General features: G+C 44.6%; 1 protein-coding gene across 1 annotated transcript in view; it reads left to right on the top strand.

Moving 5' to 3' along the window:
* Positions 1-24,310, top strand: part of LOC146181526 (uncharacterized) — a 48,131-nt gene that overhangs the window by 21,171 nt on the left and 2,650 nt on the right. The window lies entirely within an intron of this gene.

Genomic DNA, 24,310 nt, shown 5'->3' with positions numbered 1-24,310 from the left:
AAGCCTGGATAGCACGCTTATTTGTAAAATATTTCTGCAGTATCTCCCCAGCAACGTCTGTGTGGCACTCGCTACTGTGGCTGAAACAGACCTCACCTAGATAGCCGCCATCGCTGACAAGATAATGGCGGCTGCACACCTCTCCGTCGCAGTTGTGCATTGTAAGACCACCTCCTCCCAAAGCCACTTGCTCGAACTTCGCGAACAGATCGCGCGTTTCGACGACACAGTAGTAGCCTTGCGAACCGGCACTTCTAGCACTTCGAAGCAGCGTTCAATACCACTGCAGCAACTGGGGATGCGTTGGTTCTGGTATAACAGGCAGCACGGCGACGCTGCACACAAATTTGTGGCCCCTTGAGACTATGCGGGAAGTGCCAGAGGCCAGAATTATGGGCGCCCAATGCTGGAACATGGACAGAAATTCGCCCATAAGTGTTCTTCTTGGCCGATCATGAATGTGGTGCCCGTTTTCTTTTCGACACAGGCGCAGAGTATGGCGTTATTCTAGCGCCGTCAACTGAGCGCAACCGTTCACGCCTATCTCCATTGCAATCAGTCAACAATACGGCAACTGCTACTGACGGACAGCCCTCTCTCTAGCTGCATAGGCTCCAAAAAAACATTCCGTTGAATTTGTATTATTACGGATATGAAGTTTTCAATTCTCGGGGCTGACTTCCTTAGTCATTTTTGCCTTGCGGCAGACGTGCGCAACCGAAGGTTCCAAGATCCTGTGCCACAAGCCGCAGTTAAAGGCAAATCGTCCAGACAACCTTCGTTAAAGCCATACGTTAGTCGGGACAGCGTGAACAACGCGTTTTGTGGCCATACTGAACGAGTTTCGAAAACTTACGCACCAACTACAGGCAGACAGTGAGGGCCAGCATAATGGGCGCCACCACATCATTACAACCGACCCTCCCGTCCATGCCCGACCGCGTCGGTTGTCCCCTGAAAGGTCCGTTTGTGTCGTCAAGCGTTTGATCATATGCTTGGACATTATATCGTTCGCCCGTCGTCAAGCCCTTGGGTAACTCCACTCCACATGGTCCAGAAAGCAACACCTGGAAACTGGCGCCCTTGTGGAGATTACCGGGAGCTAAACAGAGCAACTGTACCCGACCGCTACCCCGTGCCGCACATTCACGACATAACGAACAACTTTACGGTGCTACAATATTTTCCAAAGTGAACCTGGTAAGGGCACACCACCAGATACCCGTGGCACCAGAGGAAGTCGCAAGATTCGCCATAACAACACCCTCGGCCTCTTCAAATTTCTTCGAATGCTTTTCGGACTTCGAAATGAATGCCACATGTTTCAGCGGTTAATGAGCGGCGTATAAGATGGACTAGGATTTTGCCACGTCTACTTAGACTTCCTCCTCATTGCATACGCCACGCCATCTGAGCATGATGAATACTTGCGCGCCGTGTTCCGACCCATTTCCTCCTTCGGCATTGTCTTCAAAGCATAAAAATGCCAGCTTGGTGCGTCCGAACAGCCCTTTCTGGGACATACTATATAAAACGCCGGAATTCGACCCCAGCCGGACAAGTTCAAAATAGTGCAGGAATTCCTGCAACCCAGCACAAACCGGCAGCTCCGAGAAGTTCTTAGACTGGTGAACTATCGCCCTTTCGTGCCTCAATACGCTGCGATTTTTCAACTTCTGCACAGGTTATTCTCAGCAGCAGAGAGCAATGCGAAGAACCCCACTTGAAGTGACGAAGCATGCGATGCTTTCTATCGAGATAGGAGGCTTTGGCAAATGGTGCTCTGCTATAGCATATCCGCCACCCAATATATCGCAGTGTATCATGGTCGACGTTTCAGAGACAGCCATCGGAGCAGTGCTACAGCAACATAGCCACAAACTCTGGCGCCCGATCCCCTTTTTCAACGAAAGCTGACCCGAAATAAAGAGCGTTACAGCACTTTCGGTCGAGAATTACTTGCCATCCATGCCACTGTCCGCCTTTTTCGTCATTCTCAGGAAGGCGTAGAATTATTTCTACTTACGAACCACAAACCTCTAGCGTACGCCCTGCGTTCCCAGCTTCAGACACCGGAGCGCACACCACCCGAGAGTTACGTCAAATGGCTTACATATCCGAGTTTACGACATACATCCGACATATGAGCGGAATTGTCAAAGTGGTCGCAGACGCCCTCTCGCTCAGCCCTGTAAACGCCCTTAGCCTTTCAGAGGGAACCAATTTACCTCCGTTGATGGCAGCTCATCAAGCTAATCAAGAGCTGACTCACTTGCTGACAGCGGGAACCGTCCTAAAATTGCAATGGCTACCTGTATCCGGCTCGGCATTGCGTGTACTGCTATGTGTTAGCGAATATTCCTTTTCCTTTTGTTCCCGCCGGCATCCGTCGTAGTGTCTTCCAGTCGGTGCACAAGCTGGCACATCCAAGAATTCGGGCTACGTGAAAGCAAGTCACGCAAAGGTACGTCTGACCAGGTATCAATAGAGACATTCGAAGTAGACGCGAGAATGCGTCACCTTCCAGAGCTCCAAATTCCAGCGCTGCACCATGACACAATTGAAAAGGTTCCCTGCACTGGACTCGCGATTCAATCACGTGCACTTGGACATTGTAGGATCTCTGGCACCTTCCAATGGTCAGTTGTACTTACTCGCTCCTGCGACCGAATTGAAGATGTACCCATTGCTGATATTACAGCTGACTCATTTGCCCGCGCTTCTCCCTCTCTTTTATCTATGGATAGGCTCGCTTCAGCGCGCCGTCGACAGTTACGACTGACAAAGGAAGGCAATTTGAATCTCCTCTTTTCCCCAGCATAACTTTACTGATTGCCACCTCTCGCATAAGAACTACTGCCTATCACCCTCGGAGTAATGGCAAGTTGGAACTTTTTCACTGCCAGTTGAAAGCAGCGCTTACGGTGACCAAAAGGCACAGCTTGACAGAAGCCCTCCCGCTCGTCCTTCTTGCTATAAAAACAACTTTACAATCTGACACTGGCTGCAGCGCCGCTGAGCTAGTCTATGCAACAACATTGTAACTGCCCGCAGAATTTTTCGCAGTATCCATAGATAAAAGAACCTTCACACTGCTGACTACACACCCCAGCTCCTCTACATCATGGGCAAGCTTCGTGCCATGCCGCCTCGTCAGACATCTCCGCGAACAATCTACGAGCACTCGAAGCTGGAGTCTTGCTCCCATGTTTTAGTACTAGATCACGCTGTGTCGCGGCGTCTTACACCGCCACACGACGGTCCATTCAAGGGGCTAAACAGCACGGGAAAACAATTGACGCTGGACATCCAATCAACGCAAGATAGTGTCTACTGACTGCACGAAGCCGGCTCATATCGGCTACTCCCCGATATCAGCGCACTACACACGCAGTGGGAGGCGGAGAGATGCGCCAGTTCGCATGAACCTTAAGTTGCATGTCGGCAACGCACTGGGGAGGGAGTGATGTAGAGACCTACATGCGCACGCTACGCCGATATATGCGCGTGCCAGATGAGTAAACAGATGGCCGATCATGGACGCCCCTAGCGAACAGTAGGGAGAATAAAAATCAATCTTGGTTTGGGATTCACGGCTCGCGGTCACTCATTTCTGACCAGCACTAGCCTCCCAACCATAACTAAGGTAAGCCAGGGAAACGTACATCTCGCTACGTATATCCTGAAATAATCTAGCTAGGCGACTGCCGCTTTTTGAAGTGGTCCTGGGTCGATGCCATGGGATCATTCCTGGATATTCACATAGAATTTTAAACTAAAAGCGTGAACGAAACTTTTTTTATTTATTTCAAGAAGAACTTTAAATTCTTTTGCCGAGTGAAAATAATTATTCAGTTCTTTTATGTTACATTAATTCTGTCTGTCACTAAGACACATTTATTGGAGTTGAAATTTGTTTATAAAGTCGTTCCCCAAAGATCATTCGCACTGACTACGCACTCACTAAGGAATCGGCTGGCGGTATTTTATTTTAATATATAATTTAATTACCCTCACCGGCAGAGGCATTATAAATGGGAGTGGTCCAAATGATATATTAATGAACAACAAATACAGTTATAAGTGTGAAGCAAAACAAGTATTTCGTAATCATACAATGTTAGCTAAGCATTACTTCATCATATAGTGCATCAATACGTGATAGTTTTTGCCAACGCAACCAACTTCTGTGAACCAGTAAGCTCTGCACATCCACTAATTGAGGCAATCGTGAACGTCATAATTCCCCCTTTTTCGTTTCTAACACGCCGTAGCAGCTCCTTTTCTCAAGAATTTATTTATTCCTTATTCACCGCGCAGCGCTGTTAGAATGATCCAACTCTAAAATAGGAGGTGCAATAAACAAGTTCAGTGTTTAATGTGTTGTGTGCCATATATATGTTCAGAGACTTTTCATCGCCGGAGTGTGCGTAGAAACTGCCGATTTTTGTGGCCGCACTAGAGATGGCAAAAATATAAAATAAATCGGTAACCTCGAATGTTTTTGTGCATTTCGTTTTGCGGGCCACTATAGAAAGTACGCACGGTGTAACTGGCGCTTTCCTCACGTAAACAGACGACGCAGCGCGAAGTGCCTTACGAATTACTTAACAGCACTCAAGGAAAATACTGTACGACGGTAGTTTGCTCGCTCACTTTCTTACGCGGCAAAACTCTTCCCTCCCTTAAATGAAAAAGTAGCATTGTGATCACTAATTTAATGTCTCATGACCTCGCTATGGTCACGCGATTTTGCTTTGTTGTCTCGTTGTCATAGACGACTGAATGTTTACAAGCACTATGTAGTGCAGTTACATTTAAATTCTCGTAGTTGGGTCATTCCATCTGAAATATCCCTGGTGTGGCGCTCGACGATCTCAGAGTTTAAAAAAATTTGTAGTAGTGGTTGTAATAATTGTAAAGGGGCGAAAATGTCTGACCAAAAAAAAAAAAAAAACATCGTTGATGCAGGTGCCGAAAAATATTATTCTTAGTGCGATTACAGTCGTCAGAATTTTTCAACGCATACGGCTATTATGTCCCGGAATTTACCGTTTTTCGCCGTATCTTAACATGTTCCGTCACATTACAGCTTAAAGAAGGGATAAAAATACTGCCTGTCTATATTTTGTTTATTTCAACACCTTGAAAATGGCGCAATTTCTGGAATTTCAAAGTTATTGCTTGTATTGCTGTTTTATAAACCACTTTTGTGAGGATGCTGCATAACAAGGAACAAAATAAATTGTTCTTGAGAGCTGTATTTCTGCTTGAAGAATAAGTTATCAAATATGCACAAAACCACAATCTTCAGCACAATTGGTTAAAGGTTGCACGCACTAGGTCTGCACCTAAAAATATTTAACAAAACTTTGCTTATAGCCAATCTATTTCCTTCTAGTTCAGTGTAATTTTCTTCAAATAAGGGCTAAGTGTAGCTCGAAAGTACACTTTTTATTTAGGCATTACTACTGTGTACTGAACAACTCATCTAGGGCACATCGACACTTGTCATTGTGATGACTGACTCATCATGACAACTAAACGACCTAAACGTTAAATAATGGCTTGAATGAACGCAGCTGACTAGAAACGAATAAAACTTCTTAGCTATAAGTGATAATAATTTCTATGACTGCGCATGACACATCATAACTACCAAACGACCAATATGTGAAACGACCACGAATGAATGCATCGGAGGCAGATGAAGAGATGAGAATGAATGAAGAGGAAGGGTAGATTTCGCTGTTCTCCTTTTAAGACATCTTAGAGACCACTTAGTTTTTGGCTTACTTTTCTATTTTTCGTTTTTAGGACATCAATTATTCTTTCAAATTCATCCCCTGTGTGACATAGCAGGAAAATATTTTTACGGTGTGTATCCGAGATTTCGGAAGAAGACGAGGATGTTTTGGGCGCTAGTCCAAACACGACGACGATGAAAGCCATATCCACCGAAGGAGAGGAGAAGCTAAAGCGGTTCTGCTGCTGTGCTTTAGGTGCTCCTGACACTAAACTGAGGCTCTTACCGTTTAGGAATGCTCCACAGCATTATCACGAGTGAATCGCAGTTAATAGAGGTTTCTCCATCAATACTCATTTCTAACTGCTCCCACTTCAAGTATCTCAATACTTCCTCACTATTGGACATTAGATGCGTACATGATTTTTTCAACGCGGTATTGAGGTAATTCATGGCAACTGCTCTTTTGATTAATTTAGAATGAGCACTACTATAGGGGAGGAGTGCCTTTTGTGAGCTTGAATTGTGCATCCAACATATGTGTTCATCCAAAAATAAATGAAAAACTCACAGTCGAAGATAACAAAAGGCACTCCTCTCCTTGAGTAGTGCTCATTCTAAAATTATCAAAAGAGAAATTGCCATGAATTGCCTCAATTCAGCGTTGGCAAATTCGTGTAAGCCTCTAATGACCAAAAGTGTCACAATGCAAATAGAGTGATTGCTTATGTCTGGCTTTCCTCCTGATGTTTATCTTCAGTTGCAGAGAGCCTGCTTCAGAAGGAAAATGGTATTAAAAAGAAAGATAAGCAAGATCAGAGGCTGGCTACTGAAGTAATTCCGTACCCTCATAAAGTATCTCAAAATCATAAGAAAAATTGCAAAAAGATATGATGGAAACGTGGTCTTTTCCATGCTAAGTAAGAGTTCATAAATTTGTCCTGTGATGGTGAGGAAAGAAAACCCGAATCGTTCTATCAAGCACCACCTTTAGTTCACACGGCGCACTACCAAGATAGTGTACAGAATTCCACTCACTTGTAATTGTGTGTACATTGGTCAATCTGGACACAGGTATAATCAGAGAGAAAAACAACACCACAATCAGGTGAAAGAAGGAAAAGGCAGCAATCTTGCACTTCACTGCTAAGACTGTAAGTGCAAACCCATATTTCGGAAAACTAAGTTTCCTGGATGGGGAAGGGATCAGGTAGAAAGAGAGATAGTTGAGGCATATCACATCAGATCTGTACCATGAAAAGGAAAGAACAAGAAGAATAAGACTGGGATGGAGTGCATTTGGCAAGCTCTCACAGATTATGACTAGCAGATTGCCGGTATCGCTAAAGAGGACAGCATATAACAGTTGCATCTTACCTGTACTCACCTATGGGGCTGAAACGTGGAGGCTAACCAAGAAAGTTCTACTTAAGTTGAGGACACCCCAGGGGGCTACGGAACGAAAAATGGTAGGGGTAACATTAAGAGATAGGAAGCGTGCAGAGTGGGTCAGAGAAATAACTCAAGTTACCGATATTCTAGTGGAAATTAAGAAGAAGAAATGAGCATGTGCAGGACATGTAGTGCGAAGAGAGGATAACCGATGGCCGCTTAGGGTAACAAACTGAATTCCAAGAGAAGGAAAGTGTAGCAGGGGGTGGCAGAAAGTTAGGTGGGCGGATAAGGTTAAGAAGTTCGCAGGGGTCAAGTGAATTCAGCTAGCACAGAACCGGGTTAAGTGGAGAAATATGGGAGAGGCCTTCGCCCTGCAATGGGTATAGTCAGGCTGATGATGATGATAATGATCATATCAGAGAAGCAGGCGATCCTTGTGTCAGCACTCAATCCTGTATCTTCATGATAATAAGGTGGCCTTTTTAGGCAAAAATATTTGATTGCCAGAAGGTGATAGTAGCTCTGTACTTAAGCTTGGTTTTTCAGAATAAACTTTAGTTGGAGTGCAGCATTCGTCCTGTTTTGTGTGTTTTCTTTCTGCCGTTGTTTTATTCGTGCTGCAAATGGGTTTTAATATGGATCATTACCAACTGACCCAAACATCGGTGTTATTGCTAGATTTTGTTAACTAGCTTTTACCACTGCGGCCTACGCCCATCGGATCCATCGTTGTTCGGTGCACCGCTTCGTTGTCAGGAAGCTTTGGCCAGTAGCGGAATTAGCCAGAACTCTGAAGTAAAAATGCTCGCAATTCTTTTTGCGAGAAAGGTTAAGAATACGTAGAATTGTACGAGCTGAAGACTGAAAGCTGTTTCTTCTTCAGCTGGTGCAGTTGAATCTTGAATCTTTCTGCTTAGAAATGCATACATCGGTACCAAGTCCCAGAAGATGACGATCAAAAATTGAAACATGCGATGCAATGCAAATAAACCTACAATCTAAATGTCGTTTTATATTTCAATTTGCATATGGTTCTGTCCTGTTAATATTTCTTGGCATGGTGCCCTTATATGTGTTTCTAATGAAAACTGAAAAAGCTGGCATGCAGCGCATTCCGACATCTGCGCCGTAAAGTTTTGTTTTACAAATTCTCTTAGATCAGATTTTAGCATACTTTCAGCGGATGAATATCTTTATTCTGCAATTCTTCTTGTATCTTCAGCCAAAAGATGAAATCGCACCCAAGAAACGGAAATAAGTCACAACATTCTATTTTGGAAAATAAAGTAAAAAACAGTGGTATTAACAGGAATGTGAAATGGCAGATTTAGCATACCGGAAATCTGAGTGTGAATATGAGCTATTCTTCAGAAGACCTCGAAATATATATATTTCGTCTAACAATAGAAGTACCTTAGGTAATGATGCTGTGCTGTGCAGCAGAAATTCTGCCCTAGGTCAAACAAGTGACGTGAAAGGAGGCTTGGTGTTTGCGAAGTAATTCCTACAAAGGTCGGCCGTGGGACGCAGAAAGTCAGGATTGATAGTACCAAAGAGAACACAGAGAGAGGCATCGGAAGAAGCTATTGGTGAGGAAGAGGGGGTAGTAAGGGCGGTGAGGGACGCCGGTTGAATATCCAGGGCACAAGGAAAACAAGTACTATTAGTCCGCCCATTGAGATCAGGGGAAATGTTCAAAGCAGAGACGAGCGGCGTACTGTGCTCAAACTGAACAATACTTGGTAGTAATGCAATTCCACGAGTTAGATGGCGATAAGAAGGCACGATTAGCACATCCCCGTTATCAATGTCAATAGAAGTAAGCGCGACAAGTTGTTCGCATCCAGGGGGCAATTAATACTGAGTAAGTAGCGGCAAGCAGGAGATATGAGAGCTCGGGAGGTACAAAAGACGGGTCGCTCTCGTTCATTTAAATGACTCTGTCACGACACGATATGCTGGCTGATGCGGCAGACGGAAAATCCCAGCCAGAAATAATTGGTTGAGCACACGGTGACATCACGCAAATTGTACATGGTGGAGGACACTATCAAGAACTCACACAATAAACTTAGCGGAAGGCCAAATTATTGCATCATTAGCTCCACGGACGTTAGGTGCAAAGTAAGGCGTTTTTTCTTTTCGCAAGCGGAACACAAGTGAGCGTGTATCACAGAAACAACAGCGCCAGTGTCGATCAAAGCCTCAAAAGGTAAACTTTTCACCCAAACTAAAGTCATATTGGAGGGATTTTCAGGCGGATTTTTGGGATCGCCAAAGAATGCATTGTTCCCTCTTGAAACTACTGTTTCCATTTTCTGATAGGAGGGGGGAGGGGCGTCAGAGATACTTGGCGGAGCGGTGAGGTTGAGCGTCGAAAAGGCGAAGAAAATCAGAGTGTTGAAGGCCTGCAACCATCCGGCGCACCGGGACTTTCTGGCAGGGGTGATGAATGTCGGGGATCATCAGGGAATGAACAGTGGTTAGAGTTGGAGAAGCTAGGAGGATAGCCTGTTTCAACTGAGTCGTAGCCGCGGCGTTCACTTTGTAGACGGCGACGGCAGAAACAGAAAACATGGCCTCGGTAGCCGCAGTAATAACAAACAATGTGGGCTGGGCGCCAGGTGGAGTAGTATGACAGCGCAGCGGTAGGTGATGCCAATGAGGTGACATTGACACTTTTAGGCGCCGGTGGCGGAGGCGCTCCAAATTCAGATGGCAAGAACGTGGCTTTGGCGTACATTGGCACATTACAGGTGGTAGGAGCGTTTGGCGGGGGCGGCGAGGGGCAGTGATAGAGGCCAACTCTTCTTTCACAATACTGCCCCAGGCCGGCACATGAAAAATGTATCTCATATGCAGAGCGGTCCAAATCACCTTGAACTAAGAGCTCTGCACGAATTAATCCGCGGATAAGCGCACGGAGGTAGACGTCGGCCGCGGAACCTTAGAAAATGGGATCAGGCTGCAGGCGTGTTGACTGCAGTTCGTCCAGGCGTTGACAAGTCGATATGTTGGCGTCGATGATGTTTGGGTTCTGCTCGGCCAGGGCGTTAAAGAGGAGTGCGAAAAAACTTTTAAGAGCCTGCCTAACTGGCTCGGCCTCTGACATGGTCTCATTTACGCACCGACAAATTTTGAGAACTGCTTTTATATAAAAGGTATAGGTCTCATTGGACAGCTTAACACAGACACCTAGCTTCTTCTGGGTGGATTTCGTTCGAGCAGTAGGAGCGCAGAAAATCTAGCGTAACTTTTGTACAAAAGTACCCCAGTCCGGCTTCGTCAATTCGTCGTTTAGGAACCATGTTTTGGCCACATCCGTCAAAGAAAAGGCCATATTAATGGTTTAAAAGAATCGCCGTACCGCTAGTGATCGGAATCTTGGAGACAGATCTCGGCGCATCTTGCGCGACAACCAAACTGATAAAGGTGCGTCTCGAGACATCGAGCAAGAACTAACAAAGAATGCAGAACTTATTCGCGATCCGGAATTACAGTGATAAGGCCGTATACCAGCGGCTGTCAAAAAAAGAAGAAATGCAGTTTTGCGGCAATATATACCGATCATGTTTCTATCACCTAGTTAACAGTATGGATACGATCAATAGCTTAGTATCCTTCCCGAAAACCACCTCCATCATTTATTTAAGTGAACTCGCAATTTGCCCTGATCCTATCAGCGATTACCTTATGGGAATGCATCATACGGAGCGGATAGTAAGGTGGTTGGTCGAAAATTTTCAAGCCATTTGCGTCCTTTTTTCTATGAATTAATGTAATGTTTGCGTTCTTCCAAGAACCCGGTACTGTCGATGTCACGAGGTATTGCAAATACAGGGTGGTCAGTTCTCCTAGCACGATATCACCCTGTTCTTCAGCAACTTTTCAGTTGCCTTAAGCTTCCTCGCTGCGTTTCCCTTTTTCATAGCTCAGAAAGGTTTGCTAACCTCTTATTTCGTTACTGGCTGAATGTGTGATTGTTCTTCCCTACTGTCAATCTCATTATGGTCCTGACTACTTCGCCTTCTGTGTAGGCCAGTAGAGATGACTTTGCCCGCCTTATGCCATAGCGACCACGAGTGAATCGCTGTTAACAGAGGCTTTTCCATCAATCCTCATCTCTAACTGCTCCCACTTCAAGTCTGTCAATACTTCCTCACTTTCGGACATTAGATGCGTACATGATTTTTCCAACGCGGTATTGAGGTAATTCATGGCAACTGCTCTTTTGATTATTTTAGAATGAGCACTACTATAGGAGAGGAGTGCCTTTTGTGAGCTTGAATTGTGCATCCAACATATGTATTCATCCAAAAATAAATGAAAAACTCACAGTCCAAGATCACAAAAGGCACTCCTCTCCTATAGTAGTGTTCATTCTAAAATTATCAAAAGAGCAATTGCCATGAATTGCCTCAATTCCGCGTTGGCAAATTCGTGTAAGCCTCTAATGACCAAAAGTGTCACAATGCAAACAGAGTGATTGCTTATGTCTGGCTTTCCTCCTGATACTTTATCTTCAGTTGCAGAGAGCCTGCCTCAGAAGGAAAATGGTATTAAAGAGAAAGATAAGCAAGATCAGAGGCTGGCTACTGAAGTAATTCCGTACCCTCATAAAGTATCTCAAAATCATAAGAAAAATTTCAAAAAGATATGATGGAAACGTGGTCTTTTCCATGCCAAGTAGGAGTTCATAAATTTGTCCTATGATGGTGAGGAAAGAAAACCCGAATCGTTCTATCAAGCACCACCTTTGGTTCACACGGTGCACTACCAAGATAGTGTACAGAATTCCACTCACTTGTAATTGTGTGTACATTCGTCAATCTGGACACAGGTATAATCAGAGAGAAAAACAACACCACAATCAGGTGAAAGAAGGAAAAGGCAGCAATCTTGCACTTCACTGCTAAGACTGTAAGTGCAAACCCATATTTCGGAAAACTAAGTTTCTTGGATGGGGAAGGGATCAGGTAGAAAGAGAGATAGTTGAGGCATATCACATCAGATCTGGACCATGAAAAGGAAAGAACAAGAAGAATAAGACTGGGATGGAGTGCATTTGGCAAGCTCTCACAGATTATGACTAGCAGATTGCCGGTATCGCTAAAGAGGACAGCATATAACAGTTGCATCTTACCTGTACTCACCTATGGGGCTGAAACGTGGAGGCTAACCAAGAGAGTTCTACTTAAGTTGAGGACACCCCGGGGGGCTATGGAACGAAAAATGGTAGGGGTAACATTAAGAGATAGGAAGCGTGCAGAGTGGGTCAGAGAAATAACTCAAGTTACCGGCATTCTAGTGGAAATTAAGAAGAAGAAATGAGCATGTGCAGGACATGTAGTGCGAAGAGAGGATAACCGATGGCCGCTTAGGGTAACAAACTAAATTCCAAGGGAAGGAAAGTGTAGCAGGGGGTGGCAGAAAGTTAGGTGGGCGGATAAGGTTAAGAAGTTCGCAGGGGTCAAGTGAATTCAGCTAGCACAGAACCGGGTTAAGTGGAGAAATATGGGAGAGGCCTTCGCCCTGCAATGGGTATAGTGAGGCTGGTGATGATGAGGATGATGATGATAATGATCATATCAGAGAAGCAGGCGATCCTTGTGTCAGCACCCCATTCCTGTATCTTCATGATAATAAGGTGGCCTTTTTAGGCAAAAATGTTTGATTGCCAGAAGGTGATAGTAGCTCTGTACTTAAGCTTGGTTTTTCAGAATAAACTTTAGTTGGAGTGCAGCATTCGTCCTGTTTTGTGTGTTTTCTTCTTCCCGTTGTTTTATTCGTGCTGCAAATGGGTTTTAATATGGATCATTACCAAGTGACCCAAACATCGGTGTTATTGCTAGATTTTGTTAACTAGCTTTTACCACTGCGGCCTACGCCCATCTGATCCATCGTTGTTCGGTGCACCGCTTCGTTGTCAGGAAGCTTTGGCCAGTAGCGGAATTAGCCAGAACTCTGAAGTAAAAATGCTCGCAATTCTTTTTGCGAGAAAGGTTAAAAATACGTAGAATTGTACGAGCTGAAGACTGAAAGCTGTTTCTTCTTCAGCTGGTGCAGTTGAATCTTGAATCTTTCTGCTTAGAAATGCATACATCGGTACCAAGTTCCAGAAGATGATCAAAAATTGAAACATGCGATGCAATGCAAATAAATCTACAATGTAAATGTCGTTTTATATTTCAATTTGCATATGGTTCTGTCCTGTTAATATTTATTGGCATGGTGCCCTTATATGTGTTTCTAATGAAAACTGAAAAAGCTGGTATGCAGCGTGTTCCGACATCTGCGCCGCGTAGTTTTGTTTTACAAATTCTCTTAGATCAGGTTTTAGCATACTTTCAGCGGATGAATATTTTTATTCTGCGATTCTTCTTGTATCTTCAGCCAAAAGATGAAATCGCAACTCAAGAAACGGAAGAAGTCACAACATTCTATTTTGGAAAATAAAGTAAAAAACAGTGGCATTAACAGGAATGTGAAATGGCAGATTTAGCATACCGGGAATCTGAGTGTGAATATGAGCTATTCTTCAAAAGACCTCGAAATATATATATTTCGGCTAACAATAGAAGTACCTTGGGTAATGATGCTGTGCTGTGCAGCAGAAATTCTGCACAAGGTCAAACAAGTGACGTGAAAGGAGGCTTGGTGTTTGCGAAGTGATTCCTACAAAGGTCGGCCGTGGGACGCAGAAAGGTCAGGATTGATGGTACCAAAGAGAACACAGAGAGAGGCATCGGAAGAAGCTACTGGTCAGAAACAGCGGGTAGTAAGGGCGGTGAGGGACGCCGGTTGAATATCCAGGGCACAAGGAAAACGAGAACCTTTAGTCCGCGCAATGAGATCAGGGGAAATGTTCAAAGCAGAGACGAGCGCCGTGCTGTGCTCAAACCGAACAATACTTGGTAATAATGCAATTCCACGAGTTAGATGGCGATAAGAAGGCACGATTAGCACATCCCCGTTATCAATGTCAATAGAAGTAAGTGCGACAAGTTGTTCGCATCCAGGGGGCAATTAATACTGAGTAAGTAGCGGCAAGCAGGAGATATGAGAGCTCGGGAGGTTCAAAAGACGGGTCGCTCTCGTTCATTTAAATGACTCGGTCACGACACGATATGCTGGCTGATGCGGCAGACGGAAAATCCCAGCCAAAAATAATTGGTTGAGCACACGGTGACATCACGCAAATTGTACATGGTGGAGGACACTATCAAGAACTCACACAATAAACTTAGCGGAAGGCCAAATTATTGCATCATTAGCTCCACGGACGTTAGGTGCAAAGTAAGGCGTTTTTTCTTTTCGCAAGCGGGAACACAAGTGAGCGTGTATCACAGAAACAACAGCGCCAGTGTCGATCAAAGCCTCAAAAGGTAAACCTTTCACCCAAACTAAAGTCATATTGGAGGGATTTTCAGGTGGATTTTTGGGATCGCCAAAGAAAGCATTGTTCCCTCTTGAAACTACAGTTTCCATTTTCTGATAGGAGGGGGGAGGGGGCGTCAGAGAATCTTGGCGGAGCGTTGAGGTTGAGCGTCGAAAAGGCGAAGAAAATCAGAGTGTTGAAGGCCTGCAACCATCCGGCGCACCGGGACTTTCTGGCAGGGGTGATGAATGTCGGGGATCATCAGAGAATGAACAGTGGTTAGAGTTGGAGAAGCTAGCAGGATCGCCTGTTTCAACTGAGTCGTAGCCGCGGCGTTCACTTTGTAGACGGCGACGGCAGAAACAGAAAACATGTCCTCGGTAGCCGCAGTAATAACAAACAATGTGGGCTGGGCGCCAGGTGGAGTAGTATGACAGAGCAGCGGTAGGTGGTGCCAATGAGGTGACATTGACACATTTAGGCGCCGGTGGCGGAGGCGCTCCAAATTCAGATGGCAAGAACGTGGCTTGGGCGTACATTGGCACATTACAGGTGGTAGGAGCGTTTGGCGGGGGCGGGGAGGGGCAGTGATAGAGGCCAACTCTTCTTTCACAATACTGCCCCAGGCCGCACATGAAAAATGTATCTCATATGCAGAGCGGTCCAAATCACCTTGAACTAAGAGCTCTGCACGAATTAATCCGCGGATAAGCGCACGGAGGTAGACGTCGGCAGTAGAACCGAAGAGAATGGGATCAGGCTGCAGGCGTGTTGACTGCAGTTCGTCCAGGCGTTGACAAGTCGATATGTTGGCGTCGATGATGTTTGGGTTCTGCTCGGCCAGGGCGTTAAAGAGGAGTGCGAAAAAACTTTTAAGAGCCTGCCTAACTGGCTCGGCCTCTGACATGGTCTCATTTACGCACCGACAAATTTTGAGAACAGCTTTTATATAAAAGGTATAGGTCTCATTGGACAGCTTAACACAGACATCTAGCTTCTTCTGGGTGGATTTCGTTCGAACAGTAGGAGCGCAGAAAATCTAGCGTAACTTTTGTACAAAAGTACCCCAGTCCGGCTTCGTCAATTCGTCGTTTAGGAACCATGTTTTGGCCACTTCCGTCAAAGAAAAGGCCATATTAATGGTTTAAAAGAATCGCCGTACCGCGAGTGGTCGGATTCTTCGAGACAGATCTCGGCACATCTTGCGCAACAACGAAACTGATAAAGGTGCGTCTCGAGATATCGAGCAATACCTAACAAAGAATGCAGAACGTATTCGCGATACGGAATTACAGTGATAAGGCCGTATACCAGCGGCTTTCAAAAAAAGAAGAAATGCAGTTTTGCGGCAATATATACCGATCATGTTTCTATCACCTAGTTAATAGTATGGATACGATCAATAGCTCAGTATCCTTCCCGAAAACCTTCTCCATTATTTATTTAAGTGAACTCGCAATTTGCCCTGATCCTATCAGCGATTACCTTATGGGAATGCATCATACGGAACGGATAGTAAGGTGGTTGGTCGAGAATTTTCAAGCCATTTGCGTCCTATTTTCTATGAATTAATATAATGTTTGCGTTCTTCCAAGAACCAGGTACTGTCGATGTCACGAGGTATTGCAAATACAGGGTGGTCAGTTCTCCTAGCACGATATCACCCTGTCCTTCAGGATCTTTTCAGTTGCCTTAAGCTTCCTCGCTGCGTTTCCCTTTTTCATAGCTCCCAAAGGTTTGCTAACCTCTTATTTCGTTACTGGCTGAATGTGTGATAGTTCTTCCCTACTGTCAATCTCATTATGGTCCTAACTACTTCGGATTCTGTGTAGGCCAGTAGAGATGACATTGCCCGCCTTATGCCATAGCGACCACGAGTGAATCGCTGTTAACAGGGGCTTTTCCATCAATTCTCATCTCTAACTGCTCTCCCTTCAAGTCTCTCAATACTTCCTCACTTTCGGACATTAGATGCGTACATGATTTTTCCAACGCGGTATTGAGGTAATTCATGGCAACTGCTCTTTTGATTATTTTCGAATGAGCACTACTATAGGAGAGGAGTGCCTTTTGTGAGCTTGAATTGTGCATCCAACATATGTGTTCATCCAAAAATAAATGAAAAACTCACAGTCCAAGATCACAAAAGGCACTCCTCTCCTATAGTAGTGCTCATTCCAAAATTATCAAAAGAGTAATTGCCATGAATTGCCTCAATTCCGCGTTGGCAAATTCGTGTAAGCCTCTAATGACCAAAAGTGTCACAATGCAAACAGAGTGATTGCTTATGTCTGGCTTTCCTCCTGATACTTTATCTTCAGTTGCAGAGAGCCTGCTTCAGAAGGAAAATGGTATTAAAGAGAAAGATAAGCAAGATCAGAGGCTGGCTACTGAAGTAATTCCGTACCTTCATAAAGTATCTCAAAATCATAAGAAAAATTTCAAAAAGATATGATGGAAACGTGGTCTTTTCCATGTCAAGTAAGAGTTCATAAATTTGTCCTATGATGGTGAGGAAAGAAAACCCGAATCGTTCTATCAAGCACCACCTTTGGTTCACACGGTGCACTACCAAGATAGTGTACAGAATTCCACTCACTTGTAATTGTGTGTACATTAGTCAATCTGGACACAGGTATAATCAGAGAGAAAAACAACACCACAATCAGGTGAAAGAAGGAAAAGGCAGCAATCTTGCACTTAACTGCTAAGACTGTAAGTGCAAACCCATATTTCGGAAAACTAAGTTTCTTGGATAGGGAAGGGATCAGGTAGAAAGAGAGATAATTGAGGCATATCACATCAGATCCGGACCATGAAAAGGAAAGAACAAGAATAATAAGACTGGGATGGAGCGCATTTGGCAAGCGCTCATAGATCATGACTAGCAGCTTGCCGGTATCGCTAAAGAGGACAGCTTATAACAGTTGCATCTTACCTGTACTCACCTATGGGGCTGAAACGTGAAGGCTAACCAAGACAGTTCTACTTAAGTTGAGGGCAACCCAGGGGGCTATGGAACGAAAAATGGTAGGGGTAACATTAAGAGATAGGAAGCGTGCAGAATGGGTCAGAGAAATAACTCAAGTTACCGACATTCTAGTGGAAATTAAGAAGAAGAAATGAGCATGTACCGGGCATCTAGTGCGAAGAGAGGATAACCGATGGCAGCTTAGGGTAACAAACTGAATTCGAAGGGAAGGAAAGTGTAGCAGGGGTGGCAGAAAGTTAGGTGGGCGGATGAGATTAAGAAGTTCGCAGGGGTCAAGTGAATTCAGCTAGCACAGAACCGGGTTAAGTGGAGAAATATGGGAGAGGCCTTCGCCCTGCAATGGGTATAGTCAGGTGGATGATGATGATGATAATAATGATGATATCAGAGAAGCAGGCGATCCTTGTGTCAGCGCCCCATTCCTGTATCTTCATGATAATAAGGTGGCCTTTTTAGGCAAAAATGTTTGATTGCCAGAAGGCGACAGTAGCTCTGTACTTAAGCTTGGTTTTTCAGAATAAACTTTAGTTGGAGTGCAGCATTCGTGCTGTTTTGTGTGTTTTCTTCTTGCCGTTGTTTTATTCGTGCTGCAAATTGGTTTTAATATGGATCATTGCCAACTGACCCAAACATCGGTGTTATTGCTAGATTTTGTTAACTAGCTTTTACCACTGCGGCCTACGCCCATCTGCCCATCGTTGTTCGGTGCACCGCTTCGTTGTCAGGAAGCTTTGGCCAGTAGCGGAATTAGCCAGAACTCTGAAGTAAAAATGCTCGCAATTCTTTTTGCGAGAAAGGTTAAAAAAACGTAGAACTGTACGAGCTGGAGACTGAAAGCTGTTTCTTCTTCAGCTGGTGCAGCTGAATCTTGAATCTTTCTACTTAGAAATGCATACATCGGTACCAAGTCCCAGAAGATGACGATCAAAAATTGAAACATGAGATGCAATGCAAATAAATCTACAACGTAAATGTCATTTTATATTTCAATTTGCATATGGTTCTGTCCTGTTAATATTTCTTGGCATGGTGCCCTTATATGTGTTTCTAATGAAAACTGAAAAAGCTGGTATGCAGCGTGTTCCGACATCTGCGCCGTATAGTTTTGTTTTACAAATTCTCTTAGATCAGATTTTAGCATACTTTCAGCGGATGAATATCTTTATTCTGCAATTCTTCTTGCATCTTCAGCCAAAAGATGAAATCGCAACCCAAGAAACGCAAATAAGTCACAACATTCTATTTTGGAAAATAAAGTAAAAAACAGTGGCATTAACAGGAATGTGAAATGGCAGATTTAGCATACCGGAAATCTGAGTGTGAATATGAGCTATTCTTCAGAAGACCTCGAAATATATATATTTCGGCTAACAATAGAAGTACCTTGGGTAATGATGCTGTGCTGTGCAGCAGAAATTCTGCCCAAGGTCAAACAGTGACGTGAAAGGAGGCTTGGTGTTTGCGAAGTAATTCCTACAAAGGTCGGCCGTGGGACGCAGAAAGGTCAGGATATATGGTACCAAAGAGAACACAGAGAGAGGCATCGGAAGAAGCTATTGGTGAGGAAGAGGGGGTAGTAAGGGCGGTGAGGGATGCTGGTTGAATATCCAGGGCACAAGGAAAACAAGTAATATTAGTCCGCACAATGAGATCAGGGGAAATGTTCAAAGCAGACGAGCGCCGTACTGTGCTCAAACCGAACAATACTTGGTAATAATGCAATTCCACGAGCTAGATGGCGATAAGGAGGCACGATTAGCACATCCCCGTTATCAATGTCAATAGAAGTAAGCGCGACAAGTTGTTCGCATCCAGGGGGCAATTAATATCGAGTAAGTAGTGGCAAGCAGGAGATATGAGAGCTCGGGAGGTTCAAAAGACGGGTCGCTCTCGTTAATTTAAATGACTCTGTCACGACACGATATGCTGGCTGATGCGGCAGACGGAAAATCCCAGCCAAAAATAATTGGTTGAGCACACGGTGACATCACACAAATTGTACATGGTGGAGGACACTATCAAGAACTCACACAATAAACTTAGCGGAAGGCCAAATTATTGCATCATTAGCTCCACGGACATTAGGTGCAAAGTAAGGCGTTTTTTCTTTTCTCAAGCGGGAACACAAGTGAGCGTGTATCACAGAAACAACAGCGCCAGTGTCGATCAAAGCCTCAAAAGGTAAACCTTTCACCCAAACTAAAGTCATATTGGAGGGATTTTCAGGTGGATTTTTGTGATCGCCAAAGAATGCATTGTTCCCTCTTGAAACTACAGTTTCCATTTTCTGATAGGAGGGGGGAGGGGGCGTCAGAGAATCTTGGCGGAGCGTTGAGGTTGAGCGTCGAATAGGCGAAGAAAATCAGAGTGTTGAAGGCCTGCAACCATCCGGCGCACCGGGACTTTCTGGCAGGGGTGATGAATGTCGGGGATCATCAGGGAATGAACAGTGGTTAGAGTTGGAGAAGCTAGAAGGATCGCCTGTTTCAACTGAGTCGTAGCCGCGGCGTTCACTTTGTAGACGGCGACGGCAGAAACAGAAAACATGGCCTCGGTAGCCGCAGGGGGCCTTTCAGGTGAATAAAGTGAAGTGAAGTGAAGTGAAGTATGACAGCGCAGCGGTAGGTGGTGCCAATGAGGTGACATTGTCACTTTTAGGCGCCGGTGGCGGAGGCGCTCCAAATTCAGATGGCAAGAACGTGGCTTGGGCGTACATTGGCACATTACAGGTGGTAGGAGCGTTTGGAGGGGGCGGGGAGGGGCAGTGATAGAGGCCAACTCTTCTTTCACAATACTGCCCCAGGCCGGCACATGAAAAATGTATCTCATATGCAGAGCGGTCCAAATCACCTTGAACTAAGAGCTCTGCACGAATTAATCCGCGGATAAGCGCACGGAGGTAGACGTCGGTAGTGGAACCGAAGAAAATGGAATCAGGCTGCAGGCGTGTTGACTGCAGTTCGTCCAGGCGTTGACAAGTCGATATGATGGCGTCGATGATGTTAGGGTTCTGCTCGGCCAGGGCGTTAAAGGCGAGTGGGAAAAAACTTTTAAGGACCTGCCGAACCGGCTCGGCCTCTGACATGGTCTCATTTACGCGCCGACAAACTTTGAGAACTGCTTTTATATAGGAGGTATAGGTCTCATTGGACAGCTTAACACAGACATCTAGCTTCTTCTGGGTGGATTTCGTTCGAACAGTAGGAGCGCAGAAAATCTGGCGTAACTTTTGTACGAAAGTACTCCAATCCGGCATCGTCAATTCGTCATTTGGGAGCCACGTTTTCGCCACATCCGTCAAAGAAAAGGGCATATTAATGGTTTAAAAGAATCGCCGTACCGCGAGTGATCGGAATCTTCGAGACAGATCTCGGAGCATCTTGCGCAACATCGAAACTGATAAAGCTGCGTCTCGAGACATCGAGCAATACCTAACAAAGAATGCAGAACTTATTCGCGATCCGGAATTACAGTGATAAGGCCGTATACCAGCGGCTGTCAAAAAAAGAAGAAATGCAGTTTTGCGGCAATATATACCGATCATGTTTCTATCACCTAGTTAATAGTATGGATACGATCAATAGCTTAGTATCCTTCCGGAAAACGTTCACCATCATTTATTTGAGTGAACTCGCAATTTGCCCTGATCCTATTAGTGATTACTTTATGGGAATGCGTCATACGGAACGGATAGTATGGTGGTTGGTCTAGAATTTTCAAGCCATTTGCGTCCTTTTTTCTATGAAACAATATAATGTTTGCGTTCTCCCAAGAATCCGGTACTGTCGATGTCACGAGGTATTGCAAATACAGCGTGGTCAGTTCTCCTAGCACGATATCACCCTGTCCTTCAGCAACTTTTCAGTTGCCTTAAGCTTCCTCGCTGCGTTTCCCTTTTTCATAGCTCCCAAAGGTTTGCTAACCTGTTATTTCGTTACTGGCTGAATGTGTGATTATTCTTCTCTACTGTCAATCTCATTATGGTCCTGACTACTTCGGCTTCTGTGTAGGCCAGTAGAGATGACATTGCCCGCCTTGTGCCATAGCGACTCTCTCTTTTGCTAATGACAAATTTTCTTTTCATCGCCTATAGGGCTCGACCGCTGTTTAGAGCATGCTCGGTTTTCTCCTTTTTATACTTCCTAATAACGGCTATATTATGCCTATTGATCAGCTTTGGTATTTCCGTCAGTTCTATCATAACTGTTTGGTTGCGGGATATCATGCGCAAGCATTCTTCATCCAATCTTTTGTCTGCTTAAATAATTTGCAGGTGTCCGCTTTACCTACCATGCTACCTACTACAATAATGCTCTCATGGATAACATTTCTGAGCATATCTTTCATTTCTTGTACACTAAATTCGCCTTACTCATATTTCCATATAATGCTCTGAAAAGCCTACTTTCATGCAACCACATCTACCGAAAATAGTATTGTACATCATCAATAGCCAGCCGTAATGCTTGAACGTACCAGGAGCGTTCTGGCTCATGTAACCAAACAAAATAGAAAACACTGTGCCTTAACCCAGTGATACCATGTAGAAGCTACTGTGGATCGCCTGACTTAGACTGTAGTGTTTTTCATTCATCATAGTTGAGTATCTTCTTAATCGTTTTGTTTGTTCGGTTGGCATTATGGGGTTAATGCAACAAGGGGACTGATGCTATGAGGGACGCGGTGGTGAAAGCCGTAACAAATTTCGACCAAGTTATGTCTGCTTGCCAACACTCACATCGCCTAGAATACGAGCGCCTTGCGTTTCGCCTCCACGGAACAGCGGCCGCCGCGGCCGAGTATCGATTCCGCCTCCATAGACACAGTATTCGAGTGCCATAGCCTCTGTGCCATTGCGGCGGGCGCAAAGGTTTTAGTAGGCACTTCAGTGTCGTGAGGATTTTCAGATAGAAGGGGAGTACAAAAAACACTCGATTGATTTTCCTCCTGCCGATAGATCTCCGATGTATCAAAAAAGGACACGAAGCAGTCATCGTTTGTACCGCACCGTCTCTTAACATGCTCTGATGTACAACAGACGTGGCAAGGTATTGAATTCGCTTTGTCGAAGGCAGCCTAAGCTTTCTTTCTCAGTAATGAAGAGCGACTAATGGAGCGGAACACAGGGTACTCTATTATGCACGATATACGTGCGCATTTCTTTTGTACAGAACACACGTGGCTGGGAGCGCTAGAATGGTCTAGCGCATGTAGCAGTAACGTAGTATTTTTGTCTTTCACTAGGTTTCTTTAAATTCTTTTAAAGAACCACTTATGGGTGAAGCAATAGACTGGAGGGATGTTTATTTAACCACCTCTACAAATTAGCGAACTGGCATAATTTCGCACAAATTCATTTATGTGATTAGCAGATTAAGAGAAGTCATTTATAAGGCCATAAATTATAGGCTGAGCACACCGACTGCCTGGGCGCCTCTCAGGTGAGGTTGTGATGGGCAGAGAAGAGATGGCAGTCCGAGAGTCCGAGTGACTAAACCTTTGGGTGCTGCGCACCGACATGTGATAAGCAACGAAACAAACGTTTTCATATAACCCTCATAGGAGCTTTTCTTAGCGTTGCATAGGTCTCCAGGGAGCACATAAGAAGTTATTTATATACTCCCAGTTTCGTGAAAATGCATTTCGTATGCTTCAAGGCAGTTCTTGGATAAAAACTTGCACCGAGAGTTTCGCATACACTTTTCATATTAAATACAAACATTAATATATGTGTGGCACATATTTCGGCACTTTTTTTCTCTGGCGTGTTTGACATTTTCTGTGCGCGATCTGCCCTGGTATATAAGGACACCAATACTGAGAATCTGATACTGAGAGGCCACACTTTGCGGTCGGCTACGCTGCTGTTTCCATTGATGAACATGACCGCATTACGTTTACTTCTCTTAATGACCTTGGTGTTGACAGCATTGTAAGCGACAATTTGTACAATTATCTGAAGCATATGCTTTTAACCGTCGTAGATTGAAGAATAGAAATAAGGCTTCGGATATGGAAATCTATACTGTGTACTAGAATATACTTTAGGTAGAGGCAACCTTGGCGAAATTCGGTTCGACGCCTATGCTGCGCTAATTATTTTGCAGAAATTAGCATTGGGAGTAAAAATAGAAATCTCATGCCCGAAATAATGCCGCATTTCATCTTTGCGCTATCTGCCCATTGAGGCCTGTTATCAAGGAATGTAATGTGTATCAATATCATTAGCAGGAGTGCAGGTTGTCTGGCTACCCCATGAAGTCCGGATCGATTAAAAAATAAGTGAATGGTGGCCATCTACCTTTTATCATCGTAGTATATCCGCTTCGTTTAATAGCATGCTCCAAACTGCAATTTAGTTTGCCACAAGGCATAAGTTGAGAAAGGGGGAATGGGATGCAGGAGATAGAAAGTTAAAAGAAGGAGTGAAGTCCAGTTGCGCTTATGTATTCCAGAAGGTTGGCAGTATAGCGATTGTCCATTGTCAATTTCTCATAATCACTATCGCGATCCCACCGCAGGCCCACCTTCATGATTATCCGTTGTCGAATGTGAGTCGTTGATGGACACGTCCACAACAAGTGACGCACATCGCAGACGTCAGGTGGAGTGTCACAGTGAGGGCACCTGTCAGTCATTAGTAGGACTTTTACCCGCCATCGATGTCGAACAGATGAGGTCAGAGCCGCCACTTCCCGGATTCGGCGCACTGTCAACTCCTCCTGCCGAGTAAGACTACGGGGAGAGGGTGTGAACACGGAGGAATGAGAGCGCGTGTTCGCTGACGCAGAACTTGCGA

The sequence above is a fragment of the Amblyomma maculatum genome, chromosome 8 (genome assembly GCF_055883805.1).
Source record: "Amblyomma maculatum isolate TAMU_Amacu chromosome 8, ASM5588380v1, whole genome shotgun sequence".
Lineage (NCBI taxonomy): Eukaryota > Metazoa > Arthropoda > Arachnida > Ixodida > Ixodidae > Amblyomma > Amblyomma maculatum.
This window is presented reverse-complemented; position numbering and strand designations above follow the sequence as displayed.